Source organism: Lathyrus oleraceus, chromosome 7 (assembly GCF_024323335.1).
Source record: "Lathyrus oleraceus cultivar Zhongwan6 chromosome 7, CAAS_Psat_ZW6_1.0, whole genome shotgun sequence".
Taxonomy (NCBI): Eukaryota; Viridiplantae; Streptophyta; class Magnoliopsida; order Fabales; family Fabaceae; genus Lathyrus; species Lathyrus oleraceus.
In genome coordinates, this window is record NC_066585.1 from 39257127 (window position 1) to 39263090 (window position 5964).

Consider the following 5964-nt stretch of genomic DNA (forward strand, 5'->3'; position numbering starts at 1 on the left):
GCTGGATGATACACCAAAGAAGATATGCAAGATAAATACGCAAGATATTTGAGATGCAAGATTGCAACCCATCTTCGACTCCTGCTTAGTCCAGATTGCAACTATCGAAAGACACATATAAAGATAATGTCGATCCAACACAGTACATAAGACTCATTGAGTCACTTCGATACCATTGTCACATAAGGCTTGATCTAGCATATAATGTAGGTATGGTGAGTAGATTCATGTAGAAATGAAAGGTATCACACCTAGCAGCGACGAAGAGGATACTAAAGTATCTAAAAGGAACTCTCGTCTATGAATTTTTTTATTCTGCTGCTGATGAAGAAAAAGAATGTAAGCTTATGGGATGCCCCGACTCAATTTGGTGTAGTGATGTTGAGGATAGAAAATCCACAGTTGGCTATGTGTTTATGCTAGGTGGTGTACTAGTTGCTTGGAATTCAAGAAAGGAACTAGTAGTGGCACTATTGTCGTGTGAAGCTGAGTACATAGTTGTTTCTCTTTGTGTGTGTCATGCAACTTGGAGGGTTAATTTGGTTGAAGAGATTAAGGGAAGAATCATGGAGTGATAACCATAAAGATCGACAACATGTCTACTATCAATCTGGCGAAGAACCCATTAGCGCATGGACGAAGTATGCACATCAAAATGAGGTTCCACTATCTTCGAGACCATGTAGCTAATGGGAAGTTTAACTTCGAACACTGCAGAACTGAGAATTAGATTGCATATATCATGAAGAAAGGAATGCAGGTCGAAGTGTTCAGGAAATCAAGGTCTATGATGAATGTAGATAGCTTAGACAAAATGAATTAGGTGGTGTGTTAAGAATGAAATTCATGGTGTTGAAGCATGTTGCCGTTGAAAAATCTAGTTGTCGAAGCGTCGAGGAGTTAGCCTCGACATAGATTTTTACTTAGGCCTAACTTTTCTGTGTTAACAGAATTAGGTATTTAGGATTTTCTTAGGGAGAAAGTAAATCCAATCTATAAACATGGAGTAACCCCTATAATTTTAATATAACACCTACTTGCAGTTGTAAAGAATAAAAAATTCTAAGTTTCAGAGCAGAGAGAAACTCTGCAGAAATTTCATCTTCTTCTTACTTTTCTCGTAAACCCTAAATTTTATTTTCTTTACAAATTCAAATTTTCTTTCTTCTTCCATAAAGATGTGTAACGCAATCTTGCAATCAAGGCCAATTGATTCACTCGACTGCAGAGTGAAGAACAAGAGGGAATCCGATTGATGTGATTAAATCATGTTCATCAAGATTGTAGTGGAATTCTCCATAAGTTTTGATGAATTTCCAACATTTAAAAACAAGGTGAACACTTTTAAATATGAAAGGACATAAGAATTTAATTAAATTTTATGATGCTTATGAAGACCATGATAATGGGATTTCACTCATTATCCTGTATCTCAACTTGCAAAGTCATATCTTGATTCTATACATGAACATGTAATTTTGGATTTATTGCTTTCCCATTATTCTTGGCCAATATTCTTTCTGATGAATGTTTATATTCAAAGTCTCTTATGTGTAAGCTCAGTAGAAAATGATGATTTTAATAGACTGATATAGTAATTACAGGTTTTAAGGAATGTTGATTATTTTCAACTAAAATGAGCATTTGGCACACATATTGTGGATGTCGTGGTCCTATGAAGAATCAAGTAATATAACTCCTAAAATGGTGAGGTGTCTGTGCCAAGTACATACCCGATACCTATGCATCAATTGTCATATCATTGCAAAACTTTTCTGAGTATTTTAAGATTATTATATTTGAATTGTGCATTGAAGAGAAGATCAATTTTTCTGTATTGGAATTGATTTAAGAACAACTTCTTATTCATATTTGTTCAAGGGTTGTATTTAATCACCAAGTGTGTTGTAACTTGATTTGTAATAGAAAGTGGTGTGCTTTCTAAGTGTTGTAAATAGAGAGTGGTGTGATTTTTGGTTTATGTGAGAATCATTGTAGTGGTTGATGATTTATGAAAAGATCCTTTGAATTAACTTAATTTAAAGTCCACCATATGTTTGATTCTTGTGAAATCAAGGAAATGATGCGTTTCTTTGTTGTATTAGAAGATTGTAGGATAGGTCTTAGTGTAAGGATTGTACAAAGATCTAACATATTGGAAAATTTCTCACAGGGTGTGAGAGGACTAGACTAACCATTGATTGGAAAGGGGAACTAGTATACATTATTGTGTTATTTATTTTTCTCTATTTAAAATTCTTCATTTTACTTCATATGTTCATCGAATTATTTTATGGAAAAATATGAACATAAGAACCATCTTTTAAAAGCGAGAAAAATAAAGAGAATCTAATTCACCCCCACTCTTAAATTGCAAATCTATACTTACATCTTTCTACGTGTAAGGAGGGGTACGTGGCGGCCTCTTAATCTTAAAGACTTTGTCAAGTTAAGATATTTACTTGGAGTATCAAAATCAAGTTTATTTTGGGGGGGTGTTGAATATTTAAATAGATTTTGGGTTTGTTAGTTTGGGCCTTAGGAATTTTAAACTCAAATTTGTTTATAATAGGTCCAACTTCTAGAAGTCTATTCTAGAGAGATCCATGGGATTCTCTAGAAGGTAAGGATAAATTAGGATTTTTGTAAAATATTAGAGAAAATTCTAGAGAATGATTTATAGCCATTAGATTAAGTTTGAGTGAAAAAATAGTAATCGTTGATTAATGAATGCCACTAGTATAAATAGATGGGATTTACTTGAATTTGTTTCAAGGAAAAAATAAAAACACTCAATAATGCAAGTAGCATTCCCTTTTTCAAACTTTCCTATACTCTTCGAAATACTTTACATTTTCTCCACCTACCCAAAACTTCCTTTCAACAATTGGTAAATTACTTAACAATCACTATGATCTTTATTTTTTTAGGTCGCATCTCTTATTATTTATTTTTGTTGAATTTAAGAAAAAACAAATAAAATTACCTTATCCCATTTTCTCCACATATGTTTTTCACTGTTTCAAGGCTTAACAATTTTAAAATCCAATATAATGTAATAAAACAAATTCAATTTTTAAAGATTTTTTATCTTCAATATAAAACTATTTTAAAATATTGATATGTATTTATATTTTTGTTATTGGGCAAAAGATAAAAAATAATTGAGTTAAATGAATAAACCCATTACCAAATCTTAGATAGACAACCCTAGCTTTAAATTCTACAACCTACTGCTTATCCTTTCTCAAATATAACAACTCAACCATATTCAATGGCTACCATGTTTTGATTTAAATACTGATATTTATTTGCACTATTTATTTAGATCTGATCCGACTTCTACTAAATTTTTCTTAATTTCATTCATAGGTGATATTCTAATATCGACTTAATCTTGTTTTAAATTATGCAACTTCATCCTAACAGTTGAAGATGAAGTTTATTCATTCGGCAAAAAAATTTACGGTGCAATCTGATTGGTCTCTTGTCAGAGTTGTATTTTTATTTTCAACGACCGTGATTTCCTTGATTAAATATGGTGAGTCATAGTTTTATCTTCGGCATTGGTTCTCAATATTATTAAGATTTTAAAGTTTATGTTATATGAATTGTTGTGGTGAAGTGTTTGTTAGTTGTTTCTTTGGTTGTGTTAACATGAATGGCTACCATGTGATTTTGTTAGGAACTGTGATAACATTAAGGATGTCGTATTAGAATTTTGGTTGGGAAACCTGATTTAATACCATCATTGAATTTGGGTTGAGTCTGACTCAATCTGATAAAATCAACTTATTAGGTGAGGATGTCCACCATATATAAATATATTCCCATACCATATTTTATCCAATCTGAGACTATAAATACTAAAAAATCATTAAAATGAAAAGTGATTGTAGCCACAAATTAGTAATAGGAAGAGATAAGTACCATACCTGGTTGGCTAAGTGTCTAACTGTATCATACTTGTTCTACATTTTACTGCTTTCTTTCAATTTTATCTTTCCATATTCCTCCTCCTGCTTGCACAGAACCACATTCATGTGCATGTATTTGATACCTTGACAATAGTGATGTCTTACTATCACATTTCTAATGCATGATGAATTTCTTTTTATCGGAAATTATAGTTCCCAAGGCATTGTTACTCAACGAGTATGATCTTCACAGCTGGAAAACCAAGGTCTGTATCAGACAATCTGCATAAATGGATTTAGTCTCTCTCTATTAGTTTTACATACTTAAAATCTGGTTGCACTTCAGGTGTGTGCCTGGAATGAAGAAATATCGTGGGAGAAACACCTACGTATTGGAGTCCAGGAGGCCATCTCCAGTGTATCGCAGAACTGGTTATAGGTAAGAAAATACCGTAAACTTTAGAAACTTGGATTTTGATGAGTATAAGTGAAAACAAAGTATATTTTCTGAAATCAAATAGTATTTTATTTCAGCCTTCAAAAGTTTCTATCAATTTGAAACCATATAAGGAATCCATTATGTGACAATATATTTCTACAATCTTCACTTCCATTCTTTCCCTTTTGATATATGCATCCATTTATTTATTTTTCTTTTGGATTCAAAGCTACATATATTGGTGACAGATGCCTCTTAAGGAGAGATATTTGATTGAAATTTCTAATATATTATTCATGTTTTATAGTTTTTAACTTCATTTTTCTTAATGAATTTATACACAACATGTATTTATGATTTATGTGCAGTTGATATTCAAAATGTAATGGATGCATTTGCAAGTGTTGATATTCATGTCTTCCATCACATTGCAAATGAATTCACATGTGATATGAATAGAGATGATATACACAGCTAGAGGAAGACAGCATTTGTTTGATATAGAGCAAGAGGAAGACAACATTTGTGTGATAGGAACATAGATGATATGTACACCAAAAAAAAAAAGATAACATTTGTATGATAGAAACACACATTATATATACAACTATAGGAAGAAGTATTTCACTGTTTTTATTTTATTTTATTGTCTTAAGGTTAAATATAAAGACAATTCACATGTACTATAAGTTCGCATTTTGAGATCATGTTGAATTTTTAAAATTAAGGAACAAGTTATTAAATGTAAGGATTGATTGTCACCAATAATTTGGTTAAATATATTTGTGTTGAGATTATATCTTATTTTTATTATCACTTATTGATATGTTTTAGTAGCACTTTTTACATCATAAGGTCATCTCCAATTTTTAGTAAAGTACCATGGTGACGTTTTAAAAACTATATCATAAGAGGTTGTCTAAGATTTATCATCAATCAAAGGTTTTGAATATTTATTAATCTAAATACACTCCTCTATACTTTTTGAGATAAAAGAAAGGTACTCAATAACAACCTATAGTATTTTATCTACCAACATCATGTGTACATATATGTATTATTTCAAATTTGTGTAATTCTCTCCCTTAAATATGAGAGATCTATTATATTATCCCTTCAGATCAACCTTACCAATATTTACAACTTTTAAAGATCCAGCACATGATCAAAAGACCAACCTTTATAGGTGTAGAATGATCTAAAATGGGGGTTGAATAGACTTTTCTTAATTAAAATTATTTTCAAAAGGTTTTCCAAAGTCATAGTTTTAAAATATGTGGGAGCAGAAGTATTAAAGCCTCTAACAAAAGAAGTTAATCAATTGATTAGATGTACAGATGAATTCAACATTGATAAAATGATAATGAATCAAACAATCAACAATATGATAATGAATCTAACTTCATCCAAATAAAATATTTAAATAGAATTTGATAAATTAAAGAAACAATATACAATTATATATATATTTCTAGAAATAATTACTAAAAATAATGTTAAGGCGACAAGATCTAAAATAAACTTAAGCTTAAACATTAAATTACTATGAACAATAAACCGTGATTTTCTTGATTAATTGAGGTGAGTCATAGTTTTTATCTTCAGTAA

The 5964-nt window shown here is 30.6% G+C and overlaps 1 long non-coding RNA gene across 1 annotated transcript; it reads left to right on the plus strand.

The window, feature by feature from the left end:
• The first annotated feature begins 2788 nt into the window (after positions 1–2788).
• On the plus strand, positions 2789–5039 carry LOC127106378 (uncharacterized). The gene is made up of 5 exons (XR_007795359.1): positions 2789–2890; positions 3373–3541; positions 4131–4183; positions 4264–4356; positions 4725–5039. It is a non-coding gene; the product is annotated as an uncharacterized LOC127106378 (long non-coding RNA).
• The last annotated feature ends 925 nt before the right edge of the window (positions 5040–5964 follow it).